This window comes from Macaca fascicularis, chromosome 7 (genome assembly GCF_037993035.2).
Source record: "Macaca fascicularis isolate 582-1 chromosome 7, T2T-MFA8v1.1".
NCBI classification, from domain to species: Eukaryota; Metazoa; Chordata; class Mammalia; order Primates; family Cercopithecidae; genus Macaca; species Macaca fascicularis.
The window spans coordinates 170,098,564-170,121,690 of record NC_088381.1 but is presented as its reverse complement, the minus strand read 5'-3'; the positions used below and the strand labels follow the sequence as shown (position 1 = coordinate 170,121,690).

The following is a 23,127-nucleotide window of genomic DNA, read 5'->3' as shown; positions in this document are numbered from 1 at the left end:
GGTCGCTTCCTAACCCAGCTATGCAGACTTGACATCAGTGTTAGCTGAGATCACACACACACTGCTCAGGCTTGGGGTCCGACATATAACAGTCGATGGAAAACACTTGAAAAACAAACCAGCAAAGATGAGAAAATAACCGAGGCTTATTTCAGCCTCATCTTGGCTCTACAGATGAGTCTGGAGCAGTTCATCACTACCAAGAGATCAATGCTTTCATTTTATTTAATTTTATGAGATGAAGTCTCGCTCTGTCGCCCAGGCTGGAGTGCAGTGGCGCGATCTTGGCTCACTGCAAGCTCTGCCTCCCGGGTCCACGCCATTCTCCTGCCTCAGCCTCCCGAGTAGCTGGGACTACAGGCGCCCGCCACCTCGCCCGGCTAGTTTTTTGTATTTTTAGTAGAGATGGGGTTTCACCGTGTTAGCCAGGCTGGTCTCGATTTCCTGACCTCGTGATCTGCCCACCTCTGCCTCCCAGAGTGCTGGGATTACAGGCTTGAGCCACCACGCCTGGCCAACGCTTTTATTTTTAACTTGTTTTTCTGGCATTACAGCAGAGAAGTAACCCAAGAGGAACCCACGATAAGCAGTATTGTTTTTATTCTCAAAACCAGGTTTTTGTGGTGCTGTGTTTACAGCAATCCTGAAGCTGTGTGTACAGCAATCCTGGAGCTGTGTGTACAGCAATCCTGGAGCTGTGTGTGTGTGAAGCAGAGCAGTCTACCAAGCTGTTTTACCTGTGTGAGAGGGGCTTTCTTCCAGGGTCTGTGGGGGGATTACAAGCCCCAACAAACTGGATTCTCTCCAGCTTCACCCACGTTTGATCTGAGGTACGGTAAAAGCCTCCGTGCTCCACCATCTGAAGGAATGGACAGGTACTACATTAGGAGCAAAACGTGAACAAGAGACATTGTGGGGCAGGAAGGGCCTTGTGGACAGAAACAAACCTGTCTGATGAAGGATATGACCCTCTGCGTCCCATATTTATCCATATCTGGCAAGTTGATTTCGTCACAGAACAACACCAGCCACTTTCCAAGTTGAACAGGAGCCAAAACAACCCCGTTAGGCGTGCGCCTGTACTCGCAGTAGTGATCAAAAGTCTTCAGAAGCAGCTCTGGCGTCGTAGCACTGGAGAAGTTGAGACCCACCACCTTTGGAGGGAAGACACAAAACCACACTGTGAGACCAACCCCCCGCTCAACACCAAAAGCTCTGCTGTCCACCTCCTGGCCTCTTTACCTCCATGTCAGGCAAGGCCCGGAGGGCGCTGAAGAGTGTCATGGTCTTGCCAGACCCCGGAGGGCCACACAAGACCAGGGGCTTGTGCTCGGCCAGCCAAGTGTACAAGAGGGCTTCGTGGCGGACTGTGTCCAGTGTCGGCACGACGACGTCAGGGGCTGCCACCTTGTGCGTCTCCACTTCAATCTGAGGCACTTTGGCCTGCCACGGAGACCACTCTCCGCTGATGGACACCTACACACAGAGATGGAAGTGTGAGTCAGGCTGGAACCAAGGTGTCTCCTCACGAGGTTTGCTTACCTGAACACAAACTTGAGCTTTCAGAATAAGGAAGGAATTGGTCAGGCTAATCTGCATTCTTTGCTAACACATGAAACTAAAAGGATAAAGTCCTTCTACGAAAAGGAATACAATGAAAAGAAAAAATACTCAAGGTCCATGGTCAGGTTGTTCCAGGACGAGTTAAATCAACATGGGCTGTAACCGCATGCTCACCTCATAATCGATAATGGGTATGTTGGGCGCAGTGGGCAGAGGCACGGTCGTGATTCTTCTGATGTATTCACCCAGCTCTGCTCTCATTTTTAGCCGGCTGTCTCCAGACAGGGACCAGAGTATGGCATAAACCAGATATCGCTATTAAAAGAGAAATTAAACTTTGATTTTTACAAAATTTCAACAACAAAAGAAAGACACTTACGGCAAAATTAACAAAAAGACAGTGGTTCCCAGTTTTCTTGCATCACAGACACCCACTGCACCTTTCCTAGCCCCTCAACGAAGGCTCTGCCCTCGCTTAGGAGAGAGCACCTCCACACAGGTGCAGCATTTCAGAGGTCCTCGGACCTGTGGTCGGGCGCAGTGGTGAGCTCTGTGAAGCCCCTGATGCCCCCTGACCTGAATGTAGCGCTCCAACTGCTCGATTTGCATGGGGAAGTCGGGATGGTTGGCGTTATACTGCGCCACGTTGCGGCAGGCCTGGTGCAGCATGGAGAAGAGCGAGCCCAGGCAGCGCAGGCGCGTTAGGTCCATGATGTGCTCCAGCTGGAAGGCGTGCTCTAGTGCCTTGGTGACCAGGCCGTTGGACGTGAAGTACGGTTGCATGATCGTGGCTGCATCTCTTTGGATCTGGAAAGTGGAATGAGTGATACTTAACTATCTTTCAAAAGGCAGGCGTGTTTCATGGATTCTAACCTGGTCCCAGGAGAAGGTCATATGACCTTGGAAAACTAATTTTGGATGAAGCTTTGGTGACCAATCCTCATTCCTTCACCCTGGTGGTTCTCAAAAACCCTGCTTCCCAGGAACTTTGGTTTTCCCATTGAATATGGCAAAGAGCAGTCTTCCATCAATTTGTAGAGAAAAGTAAGATAATGAAAAGAATTCGGTAAATTTTCCCATACATGACTTTTAACATTTGTAGCTGCTACAGCCGGGCTTCCTTGTTTAAGCTGGCGGAAGACAACATTGATTACACAACACTTGGCTGAGACTCACGCCTGTAATCCCAGCACTTTGAGAGGCCAAGGCAGGTGGATTGCTTGAGCCCAGGAGTTCAAGACCAGCCTGGGCAACATAGTGAGACCACATCTGAACATCCTAGCACCCTCGCGTCATGATGTGTGGGTCCCACCTGGGCGTACCTGCAGCATGGGGGAAGCGGCCTCCTCCCCCTCATCCTCTTTGCCCTTGCGCCGCCGCTGTGCCTCATCCTCCCCTTCATCCAGCGGGATGCTGCGTAGCCTGGCCAGGAAGTTGTTGAAGATCATGTCGGTGCTCAGCACATCCTCACTGAACCAGACCATGCCGCAGCGCGACACTGTGGCCAAGGTCGCGTATTTCAAGTCCTGTACCTCAAACATTATTCTCACCTTGAAAGAAAACATTAAGCAGATTTAATGACATAGGTTTAGAAAAAACCTGGACATTAAGATTCTTTCACCTATATACACACTGAAAGGGTGACTTAAAACTTAATTTTCCTATACAGAAAGTAGCCGGGCATGGTGGCGTGTGCCTGTAATTGCAGCTACTTGGGAGGCTGAGGCAGGAGAATCACTTGAGCCTGGGAGGTGGAGGTTGCAGTGAACCAAGATCATGCCACTGCACTCCAGCCTGGGTGATAGTGAAAACCTGTCTCAAAAAAATTTTTTTTCTGCACTTATTAAAAAAAAAACAGGCCGGGCGTGGTGGCTCATGCCTGTAATCCCTGCACTTTGGGAGGCCGAGGCGGGTGGATCACAAGGTCAGGAGTTCGAGACCAGCCTGGCACACATGGTGAAACCCCGTCTCTACTAAAAAAAAAAACAAAAAAACAAAAAAAAAAAAAACAAAAAAAAAACAACACCTACAGCTCACATCACTACAGTATTCACCATTCTCTCTACAGGAATCTGGGCAGGACAAGTGTGTGTGCCAGGGAGAAGAGCAGGGCAGACCACCGTGTTTAAGGTTTCCCACTGTTCTTGAGGGCACAGAAGCAACAGCCCCTCCAAGGGTGATGTCAGTAGTGACTGCGTCCTGGGTACGCACTGGGCCTGGATCCCTCCAGTCTCACACAACCTGACCAGGCATGACCAGGCAGGCATGCTGTGTCTCCAGTGTTTTTTTTTTTTTTTGGAGATGGAGTTTCGCTCCTGTTGCCCAGGCTTGAATGCAATGGTGTGATCTCGGCTCACTGCAACCTCCGCCTCCCAGGTTCAAGCGATTCTCCTGTCTCAGCCTCCCAAGTAGCTGGGATTATAGGCATGCGCCACCACGCCCAGCTCGTTTTTTGTCATTTTAGTAGAGACAGGGTTTCATCATGTTGGTCAGGCTGGTCTCAAACTCTTAACCGCAGATGATCCACCTGCCTTGGCCTCCCAAAGTACTGGGATTACAAGCACGAACCACTGTGCCCGGCCTCACCTCCAGTTTAAAGATGGCGCAGGTGACTTGCTGGGGTCCCACTGCTAGTCAGTGGTTGAGATTCAAAGCAGGTGGTCGGACTCGAGTCTTAACCCCGGAGCTGTAACGAGGAGCTCAATCTCCTCTGACAACAGTTAGACTCTACTGATCAGCTGTCAGAGCGGAACTCGAGTTGTTGGAGTAAGTGCACTTTCAGACAGTACTCAGAATCCATGGCTGGTTCCTGAAGCTGAGATAAATACCAATCCTAAGCCTTGTTGTTGAAGGCTCATAAGCTGATCAGGCCAGAAACCTCACATCATCCTTGAATTGTTTCCTTCACATTCACATCTAGTCCATCAGCAAATCCCATGCATGCTTTAAACTCCGACCACAGCCAGCCACCTAGCAGCACCTCTGCTGCTGCCAGCTCACCCCGTCCCTGATGCCTGGAGGACTGAGGCAGCCTTCAACTGGCCTCCTGGCTTTCACCCTGCCCTCTTCATTCTCCAAAAGGCAGCCAGACGGATCTTTGTGGACATACACCACGGAACATCGCTCCTGCCAGGCTGCTCCATGGATCCCAGCTTGCCCAGTGTACAAACTCACACTCCCACAATGACCTCCAGGGCCCCTGACCTGGCTCATTTCCTCTCTGGTCTCAGCCCTGACTTGTCCTCCCTAGTCCTCTCTGTTTTAGCTGACTGCTCCTTGCTGTCCTCATGCACACCGGCCCCTGTCCCAGACCTGCTACTCCTGCTTGTGTGTTCCTTTGCCCAGAATACTTGGGAGCCTTGGAACCTAATCCCTCACTCCCCTGTGTCTGCTCAAACCACGTTCACAGGGAAGGCTTCACATTTTAACCTCCAGCCCCCACCAACACCTGACAGCTCACTTTCCATTTCTTTTTTTCTTTGCACCAATCACTATTCATTTTGTTTGTCCATTTTAAGCATCACACATGAGCAAGGGCTTTTGTCTTCCTGCTTTTTTTTCTTTTCTGAGACAGAGTCTCACTCTGTCACGCAGGCTGGAGTGCAGTAGCGCAATCTTGGCTCACTGCAACCTCCACCTCCCAGGTTCAAGCGATTCTCCTGCCTCAGCCTCCCAAGTAGCTGGGACTACAAGCGCCCGCCACCACGCCTAGCTAATTTTTTGTATTTTTAGTAGAGACGGGGTTTCATCATGTTAGCCAGGATTGTCTCGATCTCCTGACCTCGTAATTCACCTGCCTCGGCCTCCCAAAGTGCTGGGATTACAGGCGTGAGCCACCATGCCCGGCCTGTCTTCTTGCTTTCTTACTGCTGTATTTTCAGCATCTACAACAGGGTCTGACTCAGTGCAAATCTATACTGGGCCTGGCAGTGTTTATTGATCAGTAGGTGTTGTCAGGCACCTGCACCATGAACTCATTTCCCAAGGGACAGCCTAGAAAGTCCCATTCCAAATTTCTCATTTTCCCAACTCTTTAGATGTATAATAGCTTAAGAAACCCTAACGACAACCCCACCATACAAGGTTAACCGATAATCACAGAATGTGCTTATTATTCCATAAATGATAGAAAGCCATTAATAAAACCTATTAAAATGTTTCTCACTAGTCATGGAAATGGAAAAAAAAATCTAGCAGTTGAGATGCTGCCTTTGAAAATTACTTACACAATGATCGCTACTCCACGGAATCTGGGTCCACGACTCCAGATATGCACTTAGCTAGCATATGAATTTTAGTTGGCCAAAAGGAATTATTCAGTTGATGACATACAAAAGGCTACTTACATTGGGTGGAAGACTGAGGCGCTCTCCATTGGGCAGAGTTAGGAGCTTGTTGTCATCCAGCACTGAGTTCAAGTTCTCAACCCATTCTGGATCCACATCGCCATCGAAGACGATCCACTGGCGCTTCTGCAGCTCGCCTCTCACGCTGTCGATGATCCTGGTCGGGGAAGGATTTTAAAACAGCTGCTGACTAAATCAAGATTTTTTTTTTTTTTGAGACGGAGTCTTGCTCTGTTGCCCATTCTGGAGTGCAGTGGCATGATCTCGGCTCACTGCAAGCTCCGCCTCCCGGGTTCACGCCATTCTCCTGCCTCAGCCTCCCGAGTAGCTGGGACTACAGGCGCCTGCCACAATGCCCGGCTCATTTTTTTGTATTTTTAGTAGAGACGGGGTTTCACCGTGTTAACCAGGATGGTCTCGATCTCCTGACCTCGTGATCCGCCCGCCTCGGCCTCCCAAAGTGCTGGATTACAGGCGTGAGCCACTGCGCCCAGCCAATCAAGATTTCAACATTAGGCATGTTTACCTATGATGGTTTGAAGTGACCTTTAATTTGCTCAGACTTTGGCTGAAAATAATGTATACTCTGCTCTTGTGAGAGCAAAGTACGTAGGGCCCACATCCAGGAGAACACAAACACAGATAAAGAAGACGTACTTTCTCAGCACGTGTGTGAAGAGCCCATCTGTCCATTCCCTGGTGTTGGGGTCCAGGGTTCCGTAGAGGTGGTCTTTGCTGATGGCCTTGGGGTCGATGATATGGGCCACACCTTCCACACCCTCGAGTCTCTCCAACGCCTTCAGCAGGACACGCCAGGCCATGCTCTTCCCACTTCCCGAGGGCCCCACCATCATCAGGCCATGATTGATCTGGGTGATCTGATAGAGCTGGAGAACCTGCAGGGCCCAACAGACCAGCACAGTGACCATCCCAGAGGAGGAATGGGGCCAGCTCCTCGCTCAGCCACCTCTTGTGAAAGTCAGCAAGAAACATTACGTGTGGACTTCTTCTTTTTTTTTCTGAAACGGAGTCTCTCTCTGTCGCCCACACTGGAGTGCAGTGGCATGATCTCAGCTCACTGCAAGCTCCACCTCCCAGGTTCCAGTGATTCTCCTGCCTCACTCCCCCGAGTAGCTGGGATTACAAGCACCTATCTATGGATTCTTTTTTTTTTTTTTTTTTGAGACGGAGTCTCGCTCTGTCGTCCAGGCTGGAGTGCAGTGGCCAGATCTCAGCTCACTGTAAGCTCCGCCTCCCGGGTTCACGCCATTCTCCTGCCTCAGCCTCCCGAGTAGCTGGGACCACAGGCACCGCCACCTCGCCCGGCTAATTTTTTGTGTTTTTAGTAGAGACGGGGTTTCGCCGTGTTAGCCAGGATGGTCTCGATCTCCTGACCTTGTGATCCGCCCGTCTCGGCCTCCCAAAGTGCTGGGATTACAGGCTTGAGCCACCGCGCCCGGCCTTTTTTTTTTTTTTGAGATGGAGTCTTGCTCTGTTGCCCAGGCTGGAGTGCAGTGGCCGGATCTCAGCTCACTGCAAGCTCTGCCTCCCGCGTTCACGCCATTCTCCTGCCTCAGCCTCCGGAGTAGCTGGGACTACAGGCGCCCCCAACCATGCCCGGCTAGTTTTTTGTATTTTTTAGTAGAGACGGGGTTTCACCGTGTTAGCCAGGATGGTCTCGATCTCCTGACCTCATGATCCGCCCGCCTTGGCCTCCCACAGTGCTGGGATTACAGGCGTGAGCCACCGCGCTATCTATGGATTTTTAAAGGCAAGTACTGAAACTCCCCAACTGGAGAGATGTTACATAGGCCACATCTAAAACATTTCCAAACTGGCGAGTTCTTTAGTAAGTCAGGAAGGCTGGAGCCAGTGGGACAAGACACCAACGAGCAGCCTCAACAAGGACACATCAGATCCCGGCAAGGACAACGAGAGACTGAATGGATGAGCTGTATGTTCAATCCCGTACAGCGTCTCTCAGGCTAAACACACACAGCTTGTGTAAACAACAAACTTTTTCTTAAATGAATCACATAGAGTAAAGGAAAGAAGCCAATACAGAATGTAAACTACTTACTGATCAGCAATTTAGGCTGTTCATCTCTGGCACTGGAAAGTCTTGTAAGCAGAATTTTTACCAGTATAAACAACTTTCCAAAATAGTCATGCACTTAGCATTTTCAGAAATTGAACTGTATCGTGTAAAATTTTCAGGTTAAGTATTGTTTCCTCTTCATTTAAACAACAACAACAAAAAATTCAAATAGGCCTTGGGCAAATCTTCATAAAGCATATTATGCACCTCCACAGCCTCTGTGGACAGTTTCATCAAAGGGCCCACGGTTGTCATTACTGGACACTAAGGCCAGCAGGGTCTGTGAGGGCAGTGGTCAAGAAACAATCCGAGTTACCTTTTCAACCCACATTCCACCAACTTCTTCTCCATCTCCATATGTCAAATACATCTCCTGACACACTTTCTTCAGCTCTTCTCGAAGGGCAGTCATCTCACCCCTGTGATACTGGACTCCAGGGAACACGTCCGACAGGAGGCTGAAGAGCAGCGGGATGTCCTCTGCCACCAGCTTCGGCACCATCGTCTCACAGACGCTCTGTATCAGAATCTACGGGGAAAGGGCTGGGCTGTGAGCAGTGGAGCACGGCTTAAGTGCTGCCCGCTGCATCCCCAGAAGATGCGTGATCGGTAACTGTTGGTGAACAAAGGGTGCGACCATCACTCGCCCACATTCGTGCACTCAACTCACTGGGCCAACATTCCAGTCGATTCCAGTCATCCCAAGACATGTGAACCACAAGAAGAACCCACAAGTCATGGCTTAAATGTTAAAAAGGTAAAGTTAAATAATGTATAAGGTTTGAATGATCAAAACGAACCTCTTGTTCAGGGAGATTTTCAGCAATTTCTCCTTCATCAACTGCTTCCCCTCGTTCCTCTTTCTCCCTCTTTATCTTCTGGATTCTCTCTCTCTTCACATTGCCTGCACTCACCAGCACACTCTTCAAAGCCCGAAGACCAAAGTCATAATGGCTTTGGGAAGATAGCTGCTCATCGCATAGTCTAGATAAGAAAAATAAAAGGCTTTCTTTAAAAACAGTATACTTTAAACAATAATAGGGTCAAGTGTCAAGAAATCAGAGATGGATATTTTGAAAGACGTACCATCATTACACATAAAAATTGTAAGGTTGGCTGGGCGCGGTGGCTCAAGCCTGTAATCCCAGCACTTTGGGAGGCCGAGACGGGCGGATCACGAGGTCAGGAGATCGAGACCATCCTGGCTAACACGGTGAAACCCCGTCTCTACTAAAAAATACAAAAAACTAGCCGGGCGAGGTGGCGGGCGCCTGTAGTCTCAGCTACTCGGGAGGCTGAGGCAGGAGAATGGCGTGAACCCAGGAGGCAGAGGAGCTTGCAGTGAGCTGAGATCATGCCACTGCACCCCAGCCTGGGCGACAGAGCAAGACTCCGTCTCAAAAAAAAAAAAAAAATTTTAAGGTTAAATGGGCACATTTATCACATGTAAGAAATATGATTAGGAAGAATTCTAGGCTACTTACTTAAAAAATGGGACGATTTTGTTGGCAAGCACTTCAGCAGTGCGGAAGCCCTGTGAGTACAGCATGACCTGGGCGATTAACTGCCGGTCGGGCTTGGTCATCGCCAGGCTCCGGAACAGCTTCTTCAAGTTGTCAGGAAGGTTAGACCGGCCCGCGTAGCCAGGGTTCATGGTGATGAAGATGGCCATGTCCGGGCTCACCTTGACTTGTTTGTTCAGTAGCTCACAAGTAATGGGGGCAGAGGCTGAGAACGAGATGACAGTGTTAAGGCTAGAAATGTTAAAAAACAAACAAACAAACAAACAAACAAAAAACCCCATTCTAAAATGTCTCTAAAACAACAGACAAAGCTCTCGTTCTCCCAGGGAGCTGGAGTAGAGGCTTCCTGGGGGGCTGCTCTCTGGCCTTTCTTCAGGGACCACCAGCCACGCTCTCCCAGCCCAGGTGGACCCATTCCCATGCACCTCACGTGCACGTGTCCCAGGTCAAGCCACCAGAGGCAGAGACCACTATGTTATTTGGGCAACACAGCACTGAGTGTCACAGAGAACTCAAGATAGAGATGCAGTCCACAAATGCGCAAAAATAAAAAGGAAGAAATGCCGCGACACTGACTGGCTTAGATCATGGGAATTACCTGTTCCTAGCATCGACAAAATAAAAAGAACCCCAAACCTCCAAGCACCTCTGAGCCACTTTGGAACAAAGTGTATTCTCGCCTTAAGAGAACACTGATTGCAAAGGCAAGTGCTGTGCTTCCTTCCACACTCCTTTTGTTTTACTTAGGAGGTCCGGGGAATTCTCCATAAGGCAAGTTGTTATTATGCAATAAAAGGAAACATTAAAAGCTACACTGTGTACCTAAGACAGAATTTCACACCTACCCAATACCTAAATGTTTGCCTCCTTCAGCATCCCACCCTCCCTGACCCATATGCTGGGCCTTTGTGTTGAACCGGGAAGGGAAGTGGTCCCTGGGGCCTCTCTGACAGCTGCTCCTATCACGATAAAGGGCTTGTTTCCAAAGACAGATGGCAGAACACTGGCCAGACAGGTGGCTGGGGAGGCTGGCTCTCTGACAATGTGGGAAGGAAGAGGGGGCACCGAGGGCCCACACCAGAGGACACACTCATCCCGTGGCAAAGGCCATGGAGGGCACACACAAGCTGTAAGGGAGCACGGGGGCATCTGCCTGGCTAAGGACTGTTCAGGTTTTTGGTTGTCCTGGGACATAGAAACCTCTATGCTGCTGCCCTAGAACAAGGACTGAAAGCGGTGACGCAGAACAGTCCTGGGTTTTTTGGGGGGGAACAGTTTTGCTCTGTGGCCCAGGCTGGAGTGCAGTGGCATGATCTCAGTTCACTACAATCTCTGTTTCCTGGGTTCAAGGGACTCTCCCTGCCTCAGCCTCCCGAGTAGCTGGGATTATAGGTGTGCACCACCACGCCAGGCTAATTTTTATATTTTCAGTAGAGACGGGTTTCACCATGTTGGCCAAACTGGTCTTGAACTCCTCACCTCAAGTGATCTGCTTGCCTTGGCCTCCCAAAGTGCTAGGATTACACACGTGAGCCACCACGCCTGGCCTGGGTTTCTTACCTTCCATCTTTAACCACGGCTCACTATACTGCCTATAATAGTGAGTTCCTGTGAGCTAAATTCCTATTTCTAATCCAAGAGGTAAAAAATCAGTTCACAAGGGAATTTCTCTCTACATTCTCTAAGTAATCTTTGAAGAAGAGGTGTCTTACTCTTGTCGTAGTTGGGGCTGGAATGTTCACGCAGTGCTTCCTGTATGCACTGCACCTGCTGGGACACAGCTGACAGCATCCGCTCCTCCAGGCGGTTGAACTCGTCAAAGCAGCCCCAAGCACCCACCTGGCAAAGGCCCACAAAGATCCGGCCCATTGCCTGGAAAGGAGAGGAAGAAAGAAGCTAAAACCACCTGCTGTGCCCTAAATTGTCTCCCCCTCTCCCTTGCCACAAATTAGTATGTTGATGCCCTTACCCTAGTGGGTTTGTCTCTAGCAAAAGAGCATGTAAGGATGTAACTAAGGTTAAATGAGGCCATGAGGGTTGGGCCGCTTATCCATGGGACTGGTGCTCTTATAAGAAGAGGAAGAGGAATCAGAATACTCTCCATGCTTATATTCCGAGGAAAGGCCTTGTGGGGACAAAATAGCCATCTGCAAGCCAGGAAGAGGGCCCTCACTAGGAACTGAACCCCACTGGCACCTTGATCTTGGACTCCCCAGCCTCCAGAACTGTGAGGAAATACATTTCTATTGTTAAGCCACACAGCCTGTGCTGCTTGGATATGGTGGCCTGAGCAGACTCCCATACCACCTGCCTCCGTGCTGGCTTCATGGGGCTCAAATCCTGACTCTGACGATCTGTTTGGCCTTGGGCAAGTCACATCTTTTTGAAACGCATATCTCCCCATCTTTGAAATGGGAATAATACTACCTACCTCCCATGGTGGTTGTGAAGGATAAATTAGAGTCACATCTCAGGTGAGGGGCCCAGTGCCCACACACAGCAGTTACTTCATGAACAATAGCCATTATCATGACAGATGAAAAGTATAATACCTTCTTTCCTTCTGTGCCAATAAAATCTCAATGACAAAGCTACTGTTTTTATTCTATCACTTTTTGTCGAATAAAGATAAACCTCCTCCATAACATGTGCTTATTCCAAGACACAGGCACTAAAAATGTCTTCAAAAAACTGACATTTTACAAAAATATTACACTAAAGATCTAACTTTGAAAACATGAAACTAAAGTCAACTTCAAAGCATGTATGCTGGACACCTCAAACACTTCAAAATAACACCTATCGCTACTACAGGACTCAGGAGGCCATACAAACCATGCTGAGCTGCAACGCAAATGGCTTTCACAGGTACGAGCTTGATATTCCCCAAACAATCCCCGCAGGGCATTAGATTTTAGGTGGATCCCATAAAGCGTCTCACCTGGAAATCAAAGGTTTCATCACAGTTGAAAACTAAAACAAACCGTCCAAGCTGATGGCCAAGAGCTTTGACAGACTCCGTTTTCCCAGTTCCAGCAGGTCCTGTTTAAAGAAAAGCAACAGAATGCTTGAGTCCATTACCTAACTGAAAACATATCTTTAGCTTTAAAATAACTATAAAAAGCAACTCATTTAAAAAACCCAAGTAGTGGCCAGGTGCGGTGGCTCATGCCTGTAATCCCAGCACTTTGGGAGGCCGAGGCGGGCGGACCGCCTGAGGTCAGAAGTTCGAGATCAGCCTGGCTAACATGGTGAAACTCCATCTCTACTAATAATACAAAAATTAGTCGGGCTTGGTGGTGGACGCCCATAGTCTCAGCTACTCGGGAGACTGAGGCAGATTGCTTGAACCCGGGAGGCGGAGGTTGCAGTGAGCCAAGGTTGCACCAGTGCACTCCAGCCTGGGTGACAGAGCAAGACTCCGTCTCACAAAAAAAGTCAAAGTAGTAATAAATGCAAACAAATTTAAGATTTTAGAATGTACACACCACATAATTAAGTAGTACATTCAGGCCGAGTATGGTGGTTCACGCCTGTAATCCCAGCACTTTGGGAGGCTGAGGTGAGTGGGTCACCAGGTCAGGAGTTCGAGACCAGCCTGGCCAACATGGTGAAACCCTATCTCTACTAAAAATACAAAAATTAGCCTGGAGTGATGGCGCGTGCCTGCTATCCCAGCTACTCAGGAGACTGAGGCAGAAGAATGGCTTGAACCTGGAGGCAGAGCGTGCAGTGAGCCAAGATCACGCCACTGCACTCCAGCTAGGGCGACAGAGACTCCATCTCAAAAAAAAAAAAAAAAAAAGAAGTACATTCAAATCATTAGTTCTATCTTCAAACATTTTAATACATGATTCCATCTGTCCAGATCTGTGGAAGAACTTACCAAATGGGGAACCCCCCAGCCTGGCCTCCAAGGCTTGTGTCATCGTCAAATAGCAGCGGTCAGTGAGGGGGGTCTGGACCAGTTTGTCCTGAACACCCAGGTACTCAAAGCCATAGTTAAATTTGGCATTTGCCATTTGAATTGACAACTGCTGTAACACATCAGTTTGCTTAGGGTCAAAGTAAAATCGCATCTGGCTGAGCCATTCAAAAGATTTGGCGTTGTCAATCTTGCTTTTGATCAAGGACCTTGTAACGTCTCTCTGGTGAACCAACTCTGTAATCTGAAGAAAGACAGTCACTTTAAAAGTTCATCTACGCTAAAGCAATACAGTGCATTCTCGGGGCTTGTGGATTGTTAAACTGAAACTGAGGTTCTAGGTCCAGTTACAATGGCTTTCAGTAAATGTTCCAAAAGGCAAATTCACTTTCAGAGATGAGAGAAAGGTTACTCATGAGATGGTATTACATAGAACCCAGAGCTGCAGCAAAAACAAAGAAACAGAAACACCTGGCTTCAAATATTTTAAAAATTTTAAAATTCTGCAACTATCCTAAAACATGATGGAAGACTAGCTTTCTGATGTCTGTCCTAAGAGTCTGCCATGTGCCACCATGGGACTCGGAGCAGGCACTGCCCACGCCGTGCAGCTTAGCACTGCTGTGGCCACCTCTCTGGGGAGATGACGGGAAAGAGCAAGCGATCCTGACCAAGGTTGATCCCTTCCTCTCTACCGTGATGTCATGTAACCCCCGCATGCCCCTGAGATTACCTTTCAGTAGGGACAGGGAGCCAAATGCCCACCCTCAGAGGATATCCGTACACCGTCCACTGTTCTCCTTGATACTATCTGAAACCTTTTTCAAGCATGATTTCCACTTAACTGCATGGTTGAGGGTGTAAGAGTCTAACTGGTAAGGAAGGAGTCTGGCGCGAGACTAACCAAGTGTTCTAGCTTCCGCCTTCGGAGTGGGGGCTGCTCCATGAGGACAGAGTCTGCTAACACATTGAGGGTGACCTCCACATTGCTCAGCACGGAGTGCAAGGGCGCGGCGTCTCCACCTCCGCCCATGCTGCTCAGTGCGGTCTCCACGTTCTCAGACCAGGCTATCTGGGCTGACAAAACCACAAGCTGGGCCTGAAAGACACAGGAACAAGATCCCAAAAGATCATTTTAAAGATTGGTCCGCGTTTTCACCATGAGCCCACTCACTTCTACTATAGATTACCTGGTATTTATCAATCCAAGTGATGTAGGTATTTGGGTCAATTGAAGTTGCTTTACCAAAAATCTCAACTTCCGTAACAGACTCAGCAAGCAGTTTGGCCAGGGTGACCCTCATCTCCTTCTCTACCAGCGTGAGCCACTCGTTGATTTTGGGATGCTCAGTAATTGACACTGGAGTTTTAAACAGAACCTGAAATAAATGAAGAAATAAAATTGAAGTAACAATTTTAAATGAGGGGTGCAAAAATGTGAGAGAAGTTTTAAAAGTTACAAACAGAAATTTACCTCCTCTCCTTCCCGAGATGAAATACCCAAAACAACAGAGTTATCCTCGTTCAGGATGATGCTTGAAACTCCAGCAAACATCTTCTTGAAATGTTTCTGTAATTTAGCGACATTCTTGCTGTTTCCAATGATTTCAAGCAAATCTTCATCACCCACAAAATAGAACCTAAAATTAAAATAACACTCAAGTTGCTAAAATATGATATACACATATAAGGTGAATCAAGGCAAAATTTCAAACTGCAGGAAGGGAAAGAAGATGTGGCTGGTGGTGGCAATCTCCAGCCCAAATTCAAATCACATCGAAATTTCTTCCAGTCCTTGGCAAAAGATACACACTTACCTAACAAGATCTTGAAGTAAGAGGAATTCAACGAATGCAAAGAATTGCATGTCATCTGCCTTAGTAAGTTACTTTATTAACTCTTTTTTTTTTTTTGAGACGGAGTCTTGCTCTGTCACCCTGGCTGGAGTGGAGTGGCGCAATCTCGGCTCACTACAACCTCTGCTTCCCGGATTCAAGCGATTCTCCGGTCACAGCCTCCCGAGTACCTGGGATTACAGGCAGCCACCATCATGCCTGGCTAACTTTTGTATTTTTGTAGAGACAGGGTTTCACCATGTTGTTCAGGCTGATCCTAAAATCCTGACCTCAGGTGATCTGCCTCCCAAAGTGCTGAAATTACAGGTGTGAGCCACCACGCCCAGCCTATTAACCAATTTTTAAAAAAATCTGTCCAATTCAGCCTAAGCAAACTACTCTGAAAGGAAAAGATGCCACTCAGAAAACTGTCAGAGGCTGGGTGTGGTGGCTCATGCCTGTAATCCCAGCACTTTGGGAGGCCGAGGCGAGCAAATCACCTGAAGTCAGGAGTTCTAGACAAGTCTGACCAACATGGCGAAACCCCATCTCTACTAAAAATACAAAAATTAGTTGGGTGTGGTGGCGGGCACCTGTAATCCCAGCTACTTAGGAAGCAGAGGCAAGAGAATCACTTGAACCTGGTAGGAGGAGGTTGCAGTGAGCTGAGATTGCACCATGTGCTCCATCCTGGGTGACAGAGCAAGACTCCATCTTAAAAAAAAAAAAAGAAAACTGCCAGCGATAAACACTGAAGAGATGCCATGCAAGCTGCCTTGGAGGGTAGATGATAGTTAAATTAAAGACTTAGGAAATCCAAGGTAGGACAATTTAAAAAATCCAAGGTAGGTACAATTAGTAATCACTGCATGACAGGGAAGGGAATGGTAATCATTATATGTATTATTGGCTAACAAAATCCTTGATGTCAAAACTAACAAACAGAGGCCCAGAAGGGAAAGGAGATAGCTGGAAAAATGCACAACTGAAATTCAGCTTGACTCCAGGCCAAGTCAAAGCAAGGATCTTACCTGGGGAAAGATGACCGCTCTCTTTCCAGATATTCTCCCAATGCTTTCTGGATCTTTCCTAGCAGGTCTGCCAATCTTTCCAGAGACCTCTGTACTCCCTGGATATTCAGAACATCCATAACAAGGGGAGACTTGGACACTTTTTTCATTAGAGCCAAAAACTCAGTGCTGATGCTACAAATGAAATTAAAACATGCGTCAGTCTTTGCACAGAGTAGTTACCAGCTGCTGGCAAATCTGGCTCTCGGGCTGGAGGCCATACCTCTGAAACCGCTGGGTTTCCACTGGCAGCAGGTGCTTGATATCTGCACTGCCTGTGAAGATACCCTCCAGGTAGACCCACCGCCTCTGCACATCAATCCACACATCAAAGAGAGCCATGATCCTGTTCAGCTTATCTTCCCAGCTGAGTGCATCCTCTTCAAAAACCTGGTGGACAGACAAGAGGGCAGAGGTAAACTGCTAACCCTTTTACTCACAGACATGCCAAAACTCACTGAACAATGCAGATCAGGATCTCATGAAGTAATCTCATTCACATTGTAAAAAACAAGTAGATGGGTGCAGGTGGCTCACACCTGTAATCCCAGCATTTTGGGAGACCGAGGTGGGTGGATCACTTGAGGTCAGGAGTTTGAGACTAGCCTGGCCAACATGGTGAAACTCTGTCTCGACCTAAAATACAAAAATTAGCCAGGTATGGTGGCGCGTAGCTGTAATCCCAGCTACTTGGGAGGCTGAGGCAGGAGAATCACTTCAACCCAGGGGCGGAGGTTGCAGTGAGCTGAGATGGTGCCATTGCACTCCAGCCTGGGTGAGAGCGAGACTCCACCTCAAAAAAAAAAAAAAAAAAAAAAAAAGCAAGCAAACAAAAAAACAAGTATTGGCTGGCTGTGGTGACTCACACCTGTAATACTGACACTTCAGGAGGCCGATGCAGGAGGACTGCTTAAGCCCATGAGTTCAATACCAGCCTGGGCAATATAGTGAGATGCTGTCTCTACAAAAAACAAAAAGTTAGCCCAGTATGGTGGCATGTGCCTGTGGTCCCAACTACCTAGAGGCTGAGGTGGGAGGATCACTTGAGCCCAGGAAGTCAAGGCTGCAGCAGTGAGCTGTGATCGTACCACTGCACTCCAGCGTGGAAGACACAGTGAGACCCTGTCTCAAAAAATAAAATAAAAAACAGGTACCTAGTAACTGTCAGTGAAAAGGTATTACAGTGAAAGTGTGGGAGACCACTGGTGGGGAGGGCAAGCTTCCTTCCCCAGCGACAGCACCTTGTAATACGGAGAGAGCTTCATGGCCGAGACGCTGTTGATGTGCTCTTTGACCTTGTTGAAGAGGTCATCCCAGCCGCGGATCAAGCGGCACTTGTTCTGATAGTTAACCAAGTCTAGTTCATAAGTATTCCACACTTCTCGTATCTGAATTCAAACCGGAAAGACGCACGTTATCAATATGTGGGCATCCACTAGTTGCACAAGGGACCAAGCACTATGAGAACCAAAAGGACCACAGATGACAAGGCTCCATTTTTACATAGCTCAGATCCATGTAACAGCCCGGAACACAACATAAAAGCAGCCGTTCAGTCTTATTACTTGCCTGCTTCAAAAATTCTTCCAAAGCCATCTCCCCTTGTGCCACAAGCAGTACATCCTTGACAATAGCTTCATTTTTCTGCAAGTCAACATCCCAGATTTGGCCAAGGGTTAGCTCAGAAACAACCCAATTAACATGAAGCCTTTTCATGAGCTGTTTCCAATGGCGGTCTTTAAGTGCTTCAGATTTCAGTTCAATCACCAGCATGTTTATCTGTGGAGAAAGTAAACGAAGTGTCTGTGCAGGTGCATTTCTGACGGACACTCATCACCATGCGACACTGGTCACCCACCTTCATGTAACCTTTCAGAAGCCTCTGAACAAACTCATAGGACGCATACTGTCGCAACCGGGCAGGGAAGCTTTTCAGCTGGTTCAGGAGGGCATCCAAATTTTGTCGAAGCTGTCGAGAGAAACATAAGATGCTATTTAGCTTGCCGGCATTTCTTTAAATGGAAATATTTCTTTAAAAAATGGTTTCAGGCCGGGTGCGGTGGCTCATGCCTCTAATCCCAGCACTTTGGGAGGCCGAGGTGGGCAGATCACAAGGTCAGGAGATCAAGACCACAGTGAAACCCCATCTCTACTAAAAATACAAAAAATTAGCCGGGCGCGGTGGCGGGCGCCTGTAGTTCCAGCTACTCAGGAGGCTGAGGCAGGAGAATGGCATGAACCCAGGAGGCGGAGCTTGCAGTGAGCCGAGATCGCGCCACTGCACTCCAGCCTGGGGGACAGAGCAAGCCTCCGTCTCAAAAAAAAAAAAAAAAAAAAGGTTTCAAAATAAGTTTTACAATATTCTGGACCAATAATGTAAATGACATGCAGGACATTAAGTGACATCTTATGAACTCACAATACAAATACACGAACTTGGCTTGTCACGTTCCTAAATAAGGTCTGTAACTGTTAAAATAGACATACACAAACACCGATTTCATGAGATATACCTTTCGAGGCTGTACTGAAACCCAGGGTTGCTCCTTCATCTGATCGATTTGCTCCCAAACCTTAGAAAGTTCTGACCAAACGCCTTTGAGGTCCTGTAATTCTTCTAAGGCCACCTGTGATTGAGAGTAGTAAAGCAGTTGACTTTGGAAACAGAAATGGCCCCAGAATCTGGCAGGGCCCCGGAGATGAACAAAGTCAATGGCAGAGTCCGGGTGGGGAGCGGGACTCTCCACCCCTCCCCAGTGGTTCATACCTGCACGCGCTCTTCACTGCCACTGAGAAGCCCAGTATCTGTCAATTCCAGCGCCTCCTTGGCCTTTGCACACTTCTCTCTGTCGTCCTTCAGCCTACCAAACTTCCCTTCATATATGGTGAGAGCCTGAAGTGCCTCTTCTGGGCGAAGGTTGCCCTGAAAGCAGAGCACAGAGAATTGGACACAACGTCTCGGGAGAGATGAGCACTGAGGCTTTAAGATGGCGCATGGAGCCCACAGGGCTTCTGGACATTTCGGATTCTTTTTTTTTTTTTTTTTTTTTTTTTTTGAGACGGAGTCTCGCTCTGTCGCCCAGGCTGGAGTGCAGTGGCCAGATCTCAGCTCACTGCAAGCTCCGCCTCCCGGGTTTACGCCATTCTCCTGCCTCAGCCTCCCGAGTAGCTGGGACTACAGGCGCCCGCCACCTCGCCCGGCTAGTTTTTTTTTTTTTTTTGTATTTTTAGTAGAGACGGGGTTTCACCATGTTAGCCAGGATGGTCTCGATCTCCTGACCTTGTGATCCGCCCGTCTCGGCCTCCCAAAGTGCTGGGATTACAGGCTTGAGCCACCGCGCCCGGCCTCGGATTCTTTGCACACATCTTCATCAGGAAACATTCAACAAGATGTCCACTTTGGATGTGTGTACAGTAGTGAATTTAATTTTTACATCAATATTTTACATAAAATAGAATGGTGGAGCATCTCTTGATTTAGCCATTGTCTTACTCAGTACCCTGGAAGGTGGGAGAAGAGGCAGCACAGACTTGGTCTCAAGTGCACATCCCCAGTGATACAAGAGGACAAACCCCCGGGGCCTGCCAGCCATATCCTCCCCAGAGAACACAGTTGTTACATCAGTCACCTAGCTAAGAGAAGAATGAGAAATCAACAGAAACAGACTCTACTTCAGCATTAACACTACTATTGGCATACTTCCTTTTCATTTTGATAACTGTTGAGAGGTGTACAAAATATTGCTGTTTTCTACTAAGGCAAAATATCAAAAAACATTTTACTTAGGCTGGACACGGTGGCTCACGCCTGTAATCCTATCACTTTGGGAGGCGAAGGCAGGGAGACTGCTTGAGTTCAGGAGTTTCAGACCAGCCTGGGACTTCATCTCTACTAAAAATAAACAGTAAGCTGGGTATGGCGGGGCACGCCTGTAGTTCCAGCTACAATGCTTGATCCCAGGAAACAGAGGCTTCAATGAGCTATGACCACATCACTGCACTCCAGCCTGGGCGACATAGTGAGACTCTGCCTCAAAAAAAATTTTTGGCTGGGCGTGGTGGCTCACGCCTGTAATCCCAGCACTTTGGGAGGCCGAGGTGGGTGGATCATGAGGTCAGGAGATCGAGACCATCCTGGCTAACACAGTGAAACCCCATCTCTACTAAAAAATACAAAAAATTTGCCAGGGGTGGTGGCAGGCGCCTGTAGTCCCAGCTACTCGCGAGGCTGAGGCAGGAGAATGGTGTGAACCCAGGAGGTGGAGCTTGCAGTGAGCTGAGATTGCGCCACTGCACTCCAGCCTGGGCGACAGAGCAAGACTCCGTTTCAAAAAAAAAAAAAAAAATTTTAACTCTAACACATTACTGGCACCAAGGTGAGGTGATAAAAAATATTCAAATTTTGATGACCAGAATCTTGCTATTACTACTCAACTCCTCCACTGGAGCAAGCACTCATAACCTAGCAGCAATAGCAGCACTGGCAAAAGCAGAGACCATCAAATCAAAATTAAAAACCAAGGACACGGCCGGGCGCGGTGGCTCAAGCCTGTAATCCCAGCACTTTGGGAGGCCGAGGCGGGCGGATCACAAGGTCAGGAGATCGAGACCACAGTGAAACCCCGTCTCTACTAAAAATACAAAAAATTGGCCGGGCGCGGTGGCGGGCGCCTGTAGTCCCAGCTACTCAGGAGGCTGAGGCAGGAGAATGGCGGGAACCCGGGAGGCGGAGCTTGCAGTGAGCCGAGATCGCGCCACTGCACTCCAGCCTGGGCAACAGCGTGAGACTCCGTCTCAAAAAAAAAAAAAAAAAAAAAACCAAGGACACAGTAGAACCGCAGGGAGGGGCCCAGCAGCACGGGAGCGGTTACCGGCAGGATGGGACACTCACCAGCAGATCTTTGTGGAAGGCTCAATCTGTCACTGGCCTACTGTAGGAAACTTACATCCCCAAATGAGAAAAAGATTAATATTCAAAATATGTTCACATCTTTTCCATTTGTCTTTTCTATGCTTATATTCCATAAATAAATAAAAATTTAAAAATTTGAAAATTAGAAAGAAAACCACTCGCCTGGGACCCACGATAACCCAATGGGATCAGCATGTAGAGAGGAGAGGGCCCAGGCATTTGCATTTACACGCTCTCCAGATAATTTCATGCGCCCTTAGGAAACCACCAATACAAATAACAAGGGGAGCAGAACATAAAATACATACAATTTTGAATTCCACTCCCACTAAACCAAACACACCGTTATCTACTATCGCCTCCGCCATCAGCACGAGTTGCCAGCCCCCTTCCACACCACCCTCCCCGGCACGGCAGTAGCCACCAAGCCAGCGTCCTCTCATCCACTTCTGTCGCGGCAGCACTACCACCTGCCTTGCCTGTCTCTTCTGGCTCATTTTTTCTCTCTCCCACTGAGCGTGACTCCATGAAGGTAGGAGGCTCTTGTCCTTTTCACTCACTGCTATACCTCCACAACCTAGAACAATGCCTGGAACACAGCTGGTGCTCAATAAATGCTTGAATGCAAGAAGAAGAGTGGATGTGGCAGTTTCTGAGTGGTGGCAGGTTTAATGGCTACGGTAACGATGGCAACGGAACCTGTCTCCCCACAACCCACCAGCAGCACTGGCAAAAACAGAGACCATCCAACCAAAATCAAATTAACTAGCAGCAGAAGTGGGAAGCTTGGCCTTTGTCTACAGGAAATTAAATTCTAATTTCTGTGCATATCTACGTAAGAGAATGAATGATCTAAGAACAGAAAAACTTTAATCCTTGAAACCAGCTCCTGAATGCCATTCTGGGTAAAAAGAGGTCTAAGCTGGGCTTCATATTTTCACATTTACTATCTCCATCTGCTTTTTTAACTACAAAAAGGAAAAGAGTCTTCAGTACTGGAAAGCTCAGTCACAGCAAGGACTTTTAGGCTTGAAAGAAAGTCACCAGGCCGGGCGCAGTGGCTCAAGCCTGTAATCCCAGCACTTTGGGAGGCCGAGACGGGCGAATCACGAGGTCAGGAGATCGAGACCATCCTGGTTAATACGGTGAAACCCCGTCTCTACTGAAAAGTACAAAAAACTAGCCGGGCGAGGTGGCGGGCGCCTGTAGTCCCAGCTACTTGGGAGGCTGAGGCAGGAGAATGGCGTGAACCCAGGAGGCGGAGCTTGCAGTGAGCTGAGATCATGCCACTGCACTCCGGCCTGGGCGACAGAGCGAGACTCCGTCTCAAAAAATAAAAAAAACAAAAAAAAAAAAAGAAAGAAAGTCACCAAATCACACTGCTGGGTGAGGAGTCTCCTGGGTCCCCAACAGGCGGGACTCACCGTGACAGGCTTGGTCTTCTCCCAGTCGGTCAGCAGGTCGGTGGTGCGGCTTTCCACGGCCCGATCCTCCTGGACAATCTTCATCTGCAGGTTTGCCACCTGCTGCTGAATGGCAGAGTCCTTTCGCCGCATGATGTCATTGAAGGCTCCCCACTCTCCCTCGATGTTGTCAATATAAAGCCAGGAAGGTGGGAACTGGAATCTTTGCTTTTCCAGTAAGCGCTGGCCATTGCGGTAGAGCTTTGAGAGTTAACAAATAAATCAAATTTTTTCTTCTATAACAATGATAGAAATTATTAATTAGAGCCCCATGAAAGAGAAGGCACTTGATAGTTATAAAACATGCAAGACTGGCCGGACACAGTGGTTCTCGCCTGTAATCCCAGCACTTTGGGAGGCTGAGGCGGGTGGATTGCTTGAGTCCAGGAGTT

The 23,127-nt window shown here is 48.3% G+C and overlaps 1 non-coding gene across 1 annotated transcript in view; it reads right to left on the bottom strand.

Moving 5' to 3' along the window:
• Positions 1-23,127, bottom strand: part of LOC101925930 (cytoplasmic dynein 1 heavy chain 1) — a 93,997-nt gene that overhangs the window by 37,332 nt on the left and 33,538 nt on the right. The window contains exons 16-40 of the transcript XR_006699912.2: positions 22,697-22,936; positions 19,128-19,283; positions 18,874-18,987; positions 18,219-18,329; positions 17,930-18,139; positions 17,602-17,748; positions 16,584-16,750; positions 16,322-16,495; positions 14,930-15,095; positions 14,646-14,834; positions 14,360-14,554; positions 13,417-13,699; positions 12,472-12,572; positions 11,243-11,402; positions 9,492-9,735; positions 8,808-8,991; positions 8,324-8,536; positions 6,567-6,805; positions 5,910-6,066; positions 2,886-3,113; positions 2,140-2,370; positions 1,738-1,878; positions 1,243-1,476; positions 948-1,154; positions 738-859 (exon numbers count right to left, since the gene is read on the bottom strand). This is a non-coding gene — a transcript (cytoplasmic dynein 1 heavy chain 1). The remainder of the gene's footprint in view (positions 1-737; positions 860-947; positions 1,155-1,242; positions 1,477-1,737; positions 1,879-2,139; positions 2,371-2,885; positions 3,114-5,909; positions 6,067-6,566; positions 6,806-8,323; positions 8,537-8,807; positions 8,992-9,491; positions 9,736-11,242; positions 11,403-12,471; positions 12,573-13,416; positions 13,700-14,359; positions 14,555-14,645; positions 14,835-14,929; positions 15,096-16,321; positions 16,496-16,583; positions 16,751-17,601; positions 17,749-17,929; positions 18,140-18,218; positions 18,330-18,873; positions 18,988-19,127; positions 19,284-22,696; positions 22,937-23,127) is intronic.